At 49.3% G+C, this 13,699-nt stretch overlaps 1 protein-coding gene across 4 annotated transcripts in view; it reads right to left on the bottom strand.

The window, feature by feature from the left end:
• Positions 1-13,699, bottom strand: part of LOC144770403 (sacsin-like) — a 210,032-nt gene that overhangs the window by 140,825 nt on the left and 55,508 nt on the right. The gene's annotated exons all lie outside the window — the stretch shown is intronic.

Below are 13,699 nucleotides of genomic sequence, written 5' to 3'. Positions count from 1 at the left end.
GTGTGCACCTGTCCGGCTTCCATTCTGTTTTCACTGTGGAGCAAACAAGTGGTATCGATGGCGAATACTACTCTATTTGAATGGCGACTGAAGCATGGTAGTAACAACATCAACAAATACTGTGTGCATTTACCACACAGGGCAAGCTAAGTACGCCATCAAATTGTGACAACGGATTAACAGTGCCCTGTATGCAAAGGACTGTAGCCTCTCAATAGAAAGATGCCTATGTGTATACTGTGAATGTGCAGGCCTTTATGAAATTCTTGATTAAACTGCATAGCAATTAAGATTCAACATAAGAGATAAGTATACCATAACACTGACTGTTACTAAGCACCTTTCCTCATTGTAGGCAGGCACGTCTTTATCTTTTATGTACAGACAAACCCAAATGTTCTTTCCCACACCACCCTCGAAGACTAACCCTCGACTGTTCAACAGCATTAAATCCAGAAATTCAAAGCCTAATGAAGAGTACTTGACAATTTGTAAACTGGTGCCTGTTTTTTGTATTTTAAAGGAGCTTCAGGATTTCCCCATTGTTTGAACATGCATGGAGACATAACTCTATTGTTTATCTCTCCAAGGTTAGGACTCAACCTGGAGAATCTGAAGAACCATGTGAAGTGCTCTGCCCTCGAAGAGGGGCTGGTCTGCTGTAACTGTGCTGCCTCTAACCAGACCAAAGGGTAAAGGCACTTGTCAAGGACCAACTTGATGAACAGACTTAAAGAAGGCTTATAGGCCAGCTAATCAAGAACAAAGATGCAAAGAGAACATCTTACTGCAGTCAAGAAACGTGGTAAGTATTTACATATAGGCTTGAGAAGTCACCCCGCCATGCAAACTTGTCTATTTATGTTCTACTTGAGAGATCTTCACCAGACATACCTACTGGATTCAGATACAGGACAGGCTGAGCTGAGCATACATGCCCTGAGTCACACAATATCCTGCGATTGACTCCACCATGTCCCCAGGCCATCACGTAAATGCGTCTGGACGTTCTGGGGTACATGTAACTGCATTTTCTAAACAAAAACGAACACAAGCTTTTGCCCTTTTTAACTATCTTGCTTGAATTTACAGCTCTGAGGTGGACCGGCTTACCCAACTGGCCCACATCCCTCATGGACAGACACTTCTCCATAATGGTGTTCAGCTCTTCATTATAGGCTCGGGGAAGAGGAACCCAACGAAAAGCTGGATTGGAAGTTGAAGACAAACTGTATTTGTTTTCTTTGCTTTATTGATTGATAATGGTCTACATTGCCTCGGAGATTTGCTCTCAATCAACTGTACTTCCCAACAGGAATTTGACCCAGAGACTGTGGAGATGTCTAGGAGTCACTTGTGGTCCACCTGATTTTTGTTTCTGGTGAAATAGACTTGCAACAGGCTCCTTGAACCACCCTCCCTGTCAAGAAACCCCACAATCCTAGCAGCCAGGTCTCCTTACTGACCCTCGATCCTAGAGCTTGCGAGCCAGGTTACCGAGCCCATGGTCATTTCGTGTTTTCTGAGAAAAGTCAGGAAATATCTTGCGGTAGCAAGTAAACACTGCACCAGAAATCAGTAAATGAGCAAATCCCTCATATTTTGCAAATCTACCCTTAAGCAACAAAATATTCTCATTGAACATGATGTTTTTCAGGGCAGTTTACTGTATTATGTTACATGACAGTTGGAGGAGTAACTATTTGATCTGTATTGCATGGACGGCAGAAGAACACTGACTGAAGTCACATCTATTAGTGTTGCATTTTTGGTTTGTGTGTTAGGACCAAAGAGTGCGCTCCAACTGGGTGCAGCAGCATGGATGCACAATTTAGACTTGTGGACGTGAGCAAAGGACTACCAGGGTAAATTTGCAAGCAACATGTACAAAGCACTCATTGATTGCAAAATGGGCACATTTAGTTCCAACATTTGGGAAACACCAGGTGTAGGAAATTGGGTTACTGGTTGAGGGGGTGGAACCCTACTCAAGGGAGGCCACTCTCTTTGTCCGTGACTGGCCGCTTGACCATTGCTAAAATGATAATACTCCCCAAATTGCTCTACCTATTCATCAACTTGCCGATTCTAATGACACCACACTTTCGTCATCAGCTCAGATTCTACCTGGTCTCATTCGAGCAGGTGGTGCCAAAGCGCGTATCTCCTAGGAAATAATGGCATTCCCCTTTGAGCAGGGTGGATTGGTAGCCCCTGACATGGACCTGTATTATTTGTACGCTCAAGCTCCGTTAGCCCATCACTGGCTCTTCCCCACTCAGTCCCTTAACCATACTGCCCATGAAGCCGATCATGCGGCTCCCTGCTCTCTCCCAATTACCTTGTTCATGGCCCCTAGGTGCCCGTGAACAAGGGTTGACACTGTGGCGTGCACTGTCTGGGCATGGAATGAACTAAGGCACAGGGCCCATGTCAGGCACCACTTCGCTCCCTCAGTGCCCCTAATTGGTCACTCCTCCTTTCCCATTACGGAGGACCTGGGCACTCCCTCTAGACTTCTTAAATTGCGACTTACGATGATGGGTGCAATATACCCAGACAATACATTAATCTCTTCTCAACAGGCTTTACAAGGTGGGGATGTCAACTGGTTAGACATCTTCACATATCATCAACTCCGAGCTGCTTTTCGGGTGAAGTACACCTCGTTTCCCAATGCCCAGCCCTCATTCCAAGTACTGGAGTGGGCCTTGACTACTCCCTCTCCTCACCGGCTCATAACGCGGTTTTATGCAGGGATGCAGAACACAGCACCAATGTGTTCCCCGAGAGCCGTACCGCAAGGGATAAGGATATGGCCCCTCCTCCCTTGGATGAACAGTGGAAATGCCGCTGACCGCGCGACCCGCAGGGGAGCATGGGCAGGGCAGCGCCCTAGTCCCACACGACTGGCGAGCAGAGCATCTTATTGCGCCCCTCCCTGCGCCACCTCCCTATCACTAGCCAATGGGGAGGGCTCACCTGGGAGGAGGGGTGCCCCTCCGGTATTTAGCACTGCAGCGCCATTGCTCGGCCTCTCCCTGCCGGATTCTCCCTCGGCTCTGCGCTGTTCTCGCGTCGCGTCGGCGGATCGTTTTATTGAGGTATGTGGCTTCCAACTAGCCTCCCCCTGGCCCCGTCCCTGGGCATGACCAGGTTGATGGGGCCCTGTGGTATCGACCACGGGGGGGGGGGTTGGTGGTGGCGGGTCGCGGGTTAGGTAGACGGTCGGGGTGGGGGCAATCAGCCGTTTGAGTGAATTTGGATCGGGTTAGGAGGGAGAATCCAGTCTTAGGTGGCCGGAGTGTTATTTACGTAATTGACCGGCATCAGACCGCTTCTGTGCTTTCGAGCCTCTTCCAGCATATATCGTGGTTTTAACTTCCGTTAACCCGGTGATGTCGGACACAAAAGGCCAGTGACGCACGGCCGATTCGTAAATAGTGGCTCGTCGGAACTACTGAAGGCGTTTACGGTTACCTTCTCCAATTGTCCCTATTTTATAATTGAGGCGGAGCACTCGACAGCGAGGACTGCGAGGCGGCTTTAGTAGTTCCGCTATCCTGCTTAGCATGTGGTACCTGTAATATAAAGCTGATACGAACACAGGCACGGTCTGTCTTATGGCCCTTATGGCACAGCTCATCAGTTAATTTGGGGTTGGTTGGCGCCATATTCGGTCGCCATTACACGCCATTTTAAAGGATGCACCTCCTACGCTGTAGTACCTAGTTACCGAAGGGACTGGGTTAGCGCCTTAGTCGGGCGACATTATCGGGCAGCTCGTGTAATTCTTGGGTTGGTTGGCGCCATATTCGGCCACCATTACACGTCCATTTTAAAGGATGCACCTTCTTTGGGTGTCTTTACAATGCTGCTCATCCCTTCCCTATGTTTCACCCAGTACAAGGGCGTTAGTCATTAAGACTTATTCTACATCTACACAGCAAGCCTCTTTGTGGTTAAGCAAAAGTTTATTGTAATGCTGATCTAGTGCAACACTGCCATCCTATGGATTCTTTCGGAATCGCGAAGCTTGGCCATTTCTTATCGGCTTTGCATTTTATTTTAAATTTGTCCAGTGAAAGTTGTCATACGTTGCCTATTGACTTGTAAATTTTATTTAATAACGGTGGTCATCCTATATATCTCTAAATATATGTAGAACCTCCTGAAGAACCAGAATCCCCAAAATAGCGAATTTTATTACCCGCATCGGTTGATTATTGCGTCTTTTGCTGTAGCAGTATGCAACATTTCGGGAAGATGGTGTGAAATTACGTTTACGTACACATAATGTAAATCTGTCAATGCGCGCTATATTTTGGCACGCTTCATTGACAAAGCAAATAGTCTAAACAACCTAACAAGCGCACAGACTTGTTCGGCGCATTCCTACTTTGCTTTTATTCCGAGCAAGCTTTACCCGGTATGGGGCCTCTCCCCTTCCAGCAAGGGGGGCCATAAATGGGGCGTAGCTCCCGTTGTTGCAGCAAGTGCCGTGGCACCAGGATTCGGATTTAGTACCCGAGAGGCCCGTTGAACCCCGATAATGTTTATATTTCACTACCCCAACAGCAGTCGGGGCCAATGTATCGCAACATGGCCCATGGTACACTCGCTACACTACGGACTTCGAAACCTCCCTGTGGGGAGAATCCGAAGCTCTGGTCTCTAAAATGCCAGGTTGCTCTCACTTAGGAAAATATTCAACTCTCCGCCCCCTTTCACTTACAAGGCGCTCGCTTCTTCACAATCACTTCATAAATATCAGTTAACAATTCCAATTCGTCTAGGAGCAGCGCCTCGACATGCCACCCAGCGCACAGGCGCCATAATACAAAACAAGCGTTCCTCTTATCTAGAGTGAGGCATAGTCTGAAGAGGGCGAGAGAAAGCTAGAGTGAGCCTAGGAACGACTAACACACCAGGTGAAATAGCAGACAAACTTCGATGATAAGGAAATAAGCAACCAGATACGTAAAATAATGATGAAAAGAACATTTATTTAACGAGAACCAACGGAGCCCACGGCTGACCGCAGTCCAGAGACGGGAAGAGTCAGCTGGTCAGGCTAACGATGTCACTCCCCCTAAAATGCGGGCGGCGTGGGGCGTCATGCTCTCTAAACACCAAAGCAAAACAGAAGCGTGGTGCGGCACGTAATAACGGAATGTAACTTGAGCAGCTTTTCACTACAGCTGTGCACCAGCCCCGAAGCTATCCCGGGTATGAGGTCTATTATAGCTGCCTGGTGCGTTATGTGCTCAAACTGGTCCTGACATCGGCTGGTCCTGACATAACATAAATAAAACACAGCTCGCCAAGGAACGTGCGGGATTCTCGCATATGGGCAAACACAGCGCGTCAGGGAGCGTGCGGGTTTCTCGCATAGGGGCTGGCTTGCTCGGTAGAGTAGGCATACGCAACCAGTCTCTGTGCATAATCGGTTAGCGCGTTCGGCTGTTAACCGAAAGGTTGGTGGTTCAAGCCCACCCAGGGGCGTTTCATTTAGACTTTCAGCCCAGAAAGGCTTCTTTCCTGAGAAGAGAGGAGAAAGCCTGCCAAAGAATACGAAAACAATACGAAAACAAACAACAGACTGACAGCCAACATTTACCGGGGCTTGCAACAGACTTGCTTAAATCAGAGTCCCCGCCCTTTCTTGTACTCGAGTCGCTAGGTGCCATAGGGCCTGGCGCTATGCTTCGGTGTGCGCGGTGCTGGGAGGGATGAGTGCGCCTGCCCGGCGCTTCCCGCATGGTATCTACACTAGGGTGGATGCGGGACCCCAGCCCGCTGAGGTGGTCGCTCCCTTCCTCAGAGCGTCCTGAGCGCTGCGAGTAAAGCTTGTTGATGGCCAGTGCAACAGTAGGGCCAGTGTGCGCAGCAAGTGGGCATGCGAGGCATTAGACCAGTAATGCGCCACAGTGCATGAGGTAATCAGATAGTGTTATGTCACCTACGAGGTAGGGTTTAATGTTTGTTTCACCACGAGCCTCATTTGGAATGCATGCAGTAAGCTTCAAGTTCAGTTGGTCTGCATTGAAGCGCGGGCGCCGGCCCGACACGCCCGTTGTGCACTTTCGAGCGGCAGAGACAGTTAAATCACGAATTGCAGTGTACACGATAATTAATTCGGTCTTGTTTTTTCAGGTCGCGCCCGGGAACACGTCGCAAGGACTGGCAGCCGCATAGGTTTAACAAGTATATGAGCAGGTAATTCATGGGCGCGAGTCAGACGGTGGTTGTGTTAGTAACGGGAGCATGCACTAGTCAGCACAGCTGATCCGGTTGCCAGCAGACTCAGCAAGGAGTGGTGCTACTCCACGTGTTTTATTGGCAGTAGACTCAGCAAGGAGTGGCACAACCTCACGTGTTTTCTCACCCATAGGAACCCGGAAGGGCAGAAGCCACCGTGATGAGCATCCGCGGCGCCGCATTACCACAAGATGGGCTGTGGGCAGAATTTCTGGCAGTCGCACAGGCTAAAGGGCCCGCATGGGCTCAGGGTTTCATCGAGGCGCGTAGGCTAGAGGAGGCTGGCCGACCTAGCGCCCCTGAGGACGCGGCGGGCACCTCAGGAGGAGGGACGCGAAGGTCCACTCGGAAGCGAAAGTACACACGCAAGGAATTTCCGGCCGAGCCAGCACGAAACGAACACCAGGCGACGCCACTTCCCCCCGCGGCGAGGCCCGTGGAATTACCTGTGACACCTGCCGTGGTGCATGAGTCGGCGGCGGGACTAACAGACTTGGCCCAAATGGGTAAGACAATGGACGAAATGATGGGATTAATGGCACTCTTTCAAAAACGTTTAGATGATGTGGCGGCGGCACAGAAAGGGATGCCCCCCCCCCCCGCCCCGGGCCGACAACTTCTGATCCAGTGATGCAAGTGTGGGCTTGCAGGTTTCCGCAGTTGCGGTGCCACTGCCAGCTGCGCCGCTTGTCACCCCCGCCACACCTCAGAATGCCGCCGGCTTGCAGGTTTCCGCAGTTGCGGTGCCACTGCCAGCTGTGCCACTGGTCAACCCAGTCACACCTCAGAATGCCGGCCAGGTGCCCGCCACGGGGTCAACGCCCGCCTCGGGGAGTGCGGTAAGGGGCTTAGCAACTACTGCGATCAGCGGCACGGCTGGTCCAGTGGAACTAGCTCAACCTGGTCTGGGTGGGGCTGCCCCGGCGCAAGTGGATGTGGTACAACCGGCCGGTGTGGGCCCGGGCAAGCCAAGCGCGACACACGCCCCGCTGTCATCAGGTCGTTGCTCCCTGGCCCGGCAGGTACCTCAGGCTGCCAAGGAAGGGATATGGAGGAGGGAGTATATTGATATTTTGACGCTGTTGATGCATGACATCGCAGGTGCAGACTCTAGGAGGATGGGGAAGAAAGATGATGAGAAAAAAGTTAGGTACCAGCGTTGGCCTGAGAAGACAATAGAAAACTGGACCGAGGCATTTAACATTTTAGCAGCAGTAATAGTGCAGAAGGACCCAGCTCAGAGTGAGGCATTGATGGAATACGCCAACACCATCCAACAGGGAGCGAGGGAGTCCGGGGGGATGGGCTGGTTCTGGTACGATCAAAAATTTAGGAAAACCATGGCTAGCTGCCCTGAAGTAGGGTGGGAACATAAGGATATCCAGCTCTGGATCAAACACATGTGCAGGACAGGTAATAATCAGAGAGACACACCGTACAAGGCACAAGGTGAATGGGACACTAAGGAGTAGGAACAGTTCCCGAGGCGTTCCTTCCAGCAGCCCTTTCGGGGGGGTCGGGGGAGGGGCCAGGGATCCGGACCGAGACGTTTCAACTCTGGAACCTGTAGACTGTTCAATGGTGGAACATGTACCTGGGGTAGAGCTTGTAAGTTTGCCCATAATTGTAGCAAATGTGGTGCCCAGCATGCAGCAATCACTTGTACCAACGGCCAGAACCCCTCCCCCGCCACAGCACAGGGAACGGACGGAGCACGCCAGTAGGGCATTGGGAAGCAAGGGCCCCTCTCCCAGTGTTGCAGATTTTTTTTTACCTTTACGATCAGGTCGCTGTATTTATGTGTCATCACGTCTTTCAAGTGGAGTTTGCAGTGCTCACGTATAATGTTTATGTCGCATCACGTCTTTCGAGTGGAGTTTACAGTGTGGCTCACCGGTTGGAGAAGTGTGGCTCACCGGTTAGAAGCGGCAGACCCTGAAGCAGAGGTCGGCCCAGGACCAGGGTTCAATTCCCGACGCGGCAGGGTCTTGGGTCAATGTCTGCGGACTCGATAATTCTCGCTTAGGTGCCTAGGCTAACCATGGGTCCCACTCTGCAACTCTGGGCAATAGCTTGCTTAATCTCCACAACAGCCCCAGCAACACCAGGGATGCCTGGCTTCACCTTGGGGTGCCCTCTCACAGGGAAAGCCAGGACGGGTTCCCCAGCGGTATACAGCGCCAGGACACCACGTAACGAGGTAACAGTGCGCTTTACAAGTATACATACATTACATTACAGTGTTCACCAATAAACAAAGTGTTAATGTGACGGTGTTTGGTCCTCTCCCTCCTTTAGTTGTGGCTTCAACATTGTCTTGTTTCTTTGCAGCTGACTGTTGCGTGTGGGTGATGGGCCATTCTTACGTTCCCAGGCTGGAACGATGGGCGACATCCAAGAGATGGAATTTGGCTTTTGCAAGGACACAAATCCTGTGGTTGGGTTTTCCTGGAATGAAATGGGGTCACCTGAAGTACAAGCTTGAACAATGCCTGGTAGTACGGGGCGGCCCTCCCAATATTCTCATTATCCATTTAGGAGGGAATGATCTGGTCACGGTGGGGAGGAGGGCCCGGATTCTGGCCATGCAGAAGGATGTGGCAGCGATAACTAACAGGCTAGGAGCCACTGAGCTATTTTGGTCAGAAATTGTCCCTCGCAAAGTGTGGAGGGGCGCACGATCGCTGGTTGCAATAGAGCAGTCCCGCAGGAGGGTCAACAGGTCCATGCAGAAGTTCATGGAGAAGAGGGGCCTGGGGTTCATTAGGCATGCACTCATACAGGAAAGAACTGAAGGGTATTACGAGGGCAATGGGGTGCACTTGTCTGGGTATGGATGTTTTCCTCCTAGACATACAAGAGGCTCTGTCAGCGGCAGGTTGTAAGTAGCGTTTTGGGTGGGGGGGCTCTGTCATCAACGGGGGCCTCCTCCAGAGCTGTGGCGGAGTACAGGGCGATCTGGAAGCAGACGGACAGTGTACCTCTACGGCAGAAGGGTACAGTAAGGGTACCTCTGCCTGGCACAGTAAGGGTGCCTGAGCCAAGGACCTGGAGCCGAAGGAGGTTCCGGGGAAACCGCGACGGCGCCCCGTTAGTCCTTCGGGCGGTCGGGGGGCCTGAACCGACCGGGGGTGTGCCCCACCGCTCCGCCCTGACAGGGGGGCGGGAGTATAATGAAATGGTAATGTGCTGCACCGTCAGAGCATCGTCTCGCCGTGCAAGATGGCTCCTTAGGCATGCGGGACAGCGAGGGGCTGCCTGCTTTGGATCGCCTATAAGATGACCCACCATAACGTCGTACCTGTGTTGTATAAAATAAACCTGCAGCAGTTCTTTCCCACAAATATGTCTCCTGAGTTTCCTTTTGGGAAGTGTAAGTGTGTAATTGTCAAGCGGGGGAGCGCATGGCGGTGTGGGCACTATGCGGCTGTGCCCAGTCGCCTGCACTCTCCCCCAACTACAGACTCCGTCATATTCATTTTAAATATATACATTGCCTTTATCACACTCCTGAGGAGAATCTGGTCTAGATGGGCCTGAGAAAAGACACTTGTTGCGCGGCCTGCTCTTTTCCCACGGCCAGGTTCCTTCATCTTGACCGGGATTGTCCGGGCATCTCGGATTCTTGGACTGACATTTATAACACAATTGCAGAGATTGCACTACACCTACCTGAGTGCACTCCCAGAGTAGCGCTACTAGGCTTTGTTAATGATGTGCCCTTGGCAGTAAGCAAACAGACAGAAATCCTCCTCCTGCTCGCCAAGTGTAGGTTTGCAATGCAATGGGGCAGATGCACACTGCCTCTTGCTGTTGATTAGCTAAAGGATGCAGCGTACTGTCATGAACAACTTACAGCATACTGGGAACTTATGCTTTCCGTTCCCAACCCCATACCTTCTTGCCCATACAGATGCTGTAGAGGATGGGCGAGATGAAGAGGGAGCTTGGCCCTCTACTCCTTGATGGGAAAGGCCCTTTGGCTCCGGCCTGATCACTTGAACCCTCCTTTACTACCCTTCAACTGCCCATACCTTTCCTTGCCACCACCAACCTCGCTGTACAATGGACCCAGATACCACCGAGTGACAGCCCTCCCCCTTCATCATTCCCTCTTTTGTTTCCAAGTTGCCCCCTTCTCTCTCTCGTGCTCAGCTGCATAGAAGTGAATACTCCACTTGTGATATACTCAGATATGTACGTTTTCTGATTTGAGATGTCTTCTCCTATGCTTGCTGTAATCTCTGTATTGTGTTCTTTTTTAAATTGGTAAACAGATTATAGAGAAAAAAAGAATTCTACTCAAGTAGCAACTGCAATTCCTGTTAGGGTGAAGTCACATGCACACCAAATTAATCTGTGCTCAATCCTCTGGTAGCTTGGCACAAAAGCAGTCAGGTTTAACTTCGATTCAATGTGTAAAGTATTTATGCAGCACTTCAAGCAATAAAAAAATGAGAAGACAAGAAGCATCCCACACCAATTTAGAATAGAGGTAAATGTAATAAATGATTTGAGACTAAAAAGACAAAAATCCAATCAGTAGAACTGGAGATAATGCAATTTTAAAGATTTAGGTGAAAACAGTGCTTAGAAGCACAAAGTGTAAATTGTGGTTATCTGGTTGCACCGGACCAGGACAAACTCACAAGTTCAGGCAGACTATGATGAAGAGTGCGCCAGGTACAAGTTAGGACTCCTGAACAGAATACCTTAAATCAGAGTTGCAGCGAGTTGTGAGGTCCAGTGTACACGATGCATCCTGCAGCGGTAGGTCCAATGGGCTGTGAGGCTGTGAGGAGAGGTCCTGCGTCGAGATGCGTTGCACAGCGTTGGTTCAGCGGAGCTGCGCAGCAAGAGGTCTTGCATCGAGATGTGTTGCACAGCAGCAGCAGGTCTGAAGAACTACAGAGCGATGTGCCATGCTGCATTGGGTTTGCTAGGACCACTGCGAGGTTGGCAGAGCACCTTCAGTCACACTTCCAAGGGTTCAGGACGGAGTTGACACCACTTGGGGAGGCAAGACTCACAGCAGGTAGAGTCCAGGTGCTGGGTGCAGGGTGCTTGGAGCCATTTCTCTCTCTGAGGCTCTGATCAGGAGGCCAGCCAACTGGCCCTTGGAGTCACTCTGGTGGTCCCGGGTTTAAGATGTAGGTCAAGTCCTTCGCACCCAAGACCCTGAGTCTTCCATAGGTCCAAAAGTGTTGCGTCCAATATTTATTATTGGTGCCAGCTTTCTAATGCGGGAATGTTCTGGAGATTTCCACTCCAGAGGTGTTTGGAATTTCCTGCCACCCTGCCCTGGCCCTAGCTTGTCTTGGGCACAAAAGACTAATGTCAAACCCTTTGTGAGGGTGCTGGGCAGAGCCTTTGTGATATGCAAGTGTGGTAGGTAAAAGCTCCCCCCACTTACCAAGTCAGAGATGGCCTATCCTGCCAACACCTATTCCCCTATTCGTTTCAGTGTCTTGGAGCACAAGACCAACTACCAGCTACACCTAGTCATGAGACACAGGCACCAAATGGTTAGGACATGACAATGCCAACTTTCTAAAAGTAGCAAACGAGGGTATAGAATTACAATTATTTAAATATTAAACTCGATCTCTTTCAATTGGGCACAGGTAGGGAGATCACTTATTACATGCAATAAGATAACTAAAAGTTATACGATGCGAGAGGTAGTCCATGCAGTAATGATAAACGAATGTAATAGTTTTTCCCTGCAAGGAGATGTAAAAGTTAAACATTTTAAATACACTGTACCCGGTCGCGGGTACTCCATAGTGCCTGCTACATTGTGCAAGGTTTTACAGGGAGGGGTCCCCTGAGTACCCCCACTGACCCCATCTGGAGACCTCAGGATGAAGAGAGACCTGCTAGTGGCCCCCAAAGTCAGTTTCGGACAGCCTTTTTGTGTCGGACAGACCGACTCGGAAAGGCGGTCAGAATCCAACATCGTAATCAACCAATTTGGAATGATCGAACGGTTTCCCTTCCTACCGCGGGCATTGTAATCGGTCTGCCGGAAATGTTTCCAAAGGAGTCGATCGAAAGGGTTCCGAGACGGTCAAGGAGAATCAGACTGTTGGTTGGAGGCTTTCAACAGACATCGTAAATAGGCCCCAGGTCTTTATTTCTCTGTAATCTTAATGGTTGTCAATGAAGTGTAGTGAATAGACACCGTTTCACAATATGAGAGTGAAAACTTTAATGAAGGGTGTTGAAAGTGTATGTTTGTGGAGCACTGCAAGCGTTCTGTCAGTTTTACCGGTTGATCCATTTCTGAAAAGGGCCAAGTGTCCATTAGGGGTTGCTTCGTGTAGAATGCTTTCCACAGGTTCGCCTAAATAGGTTTCTATGATGAAAAGTAGGGCCTGGTTAAAGATCACTAGAGTACCGGCCCATATTAGCCACTCAATTTATTTTAAACTTATGGGAACTAATAGGGATTCAGATGGAAGATACTCCTCATTTCATAACTCTATCATTCACATTTTGATAGAGGTTTCCACTTGTTTCTACTGGTTTGGAAGTTCCCATCCAGATTTGAATCTTAGCTCATCTGTTTTGGCTGATAGATATTGAATGAAAGGGGAAAACACTTTACTTTTGGTGTCAATTCTGATCCACAAGTGAGATTGTTGCAACATCTATTCTCTTCCAACTGTTATACTATGTTCACCCACAAGTTAATCCTTTCTTTTTTGCCTTCTATTCGGACACACAATGCCACATATAACCGTGTCAGCAAGCCGATAATCTTTCTAAATCAAGAAGTGCAGCAGGTCACATGCACCTTATGGTTGCACAGGGTCTTGCAAACCACGATGGCATTTGAAAAACTAAAGTGAATTTAAAAGAGCAGGTAAGAATACCATTGTTTCACAAGTTTGATTTAATTTTCCCAGTCGTTTTTAGGGCAAGGGTGACGACCAGGTTCTGATTAAGGCACTGCATGAATGAGGAAGGGTGCAGACACAAGTTGATCCACTATTGCAATTGGTAGCCAACAATTATGTTTTAATATGTGGCAGAGCAAAGGGAACTGAATATCATTGTTACAAAAAGTTTACAACACAAATTAAGAAAAGTGGGTCCCATTTCATCCTTTATCAGTTGCACTAGGTATAGTAACCACAGCTAGTCGCTCTAAGAAGAAAACAGGTAGTGTGATCCAAGTAAAGGCAGCAACACCAGTGTGCCGCATTTCAGGAAAAGTGGCTCTAAGAGAAAGAATTACGGTATAAATGATAAAAACACAACTTGTAGACAAGAAGTAAAAAACAAACCTGATAACAACTAAAGGGAATTTACCACTACTTTGACTTTTCAAAATGTGATACATTTTATTTCACAATGATGGAGTAACAATGTTTCACTTTGAGTTACTCCTTAGGCTACTGTACTCTATGTTCTATGATACAGCATAAGCCCG

This window comes from Lissotriton helveticus, chromosome 7 (assembly GCF_964261635.1).
Source record: "Lissotriton helveticus chromosome 7, aLisHel1.1, whole genome shotgun sequence".
In the NCBI taxonomy this organism is placed as follows: Eukaryota; Metazoa; Chordata; class Amphibia; order Caudata; family Salamandridae; genus Lissotriton; species Lissotriton helveticus.
The sequence above is the reverse complement of the archived record's forward strand: the minus strand, read 5'-3'. Positions and strand labels throughout refer to the sequence as shown.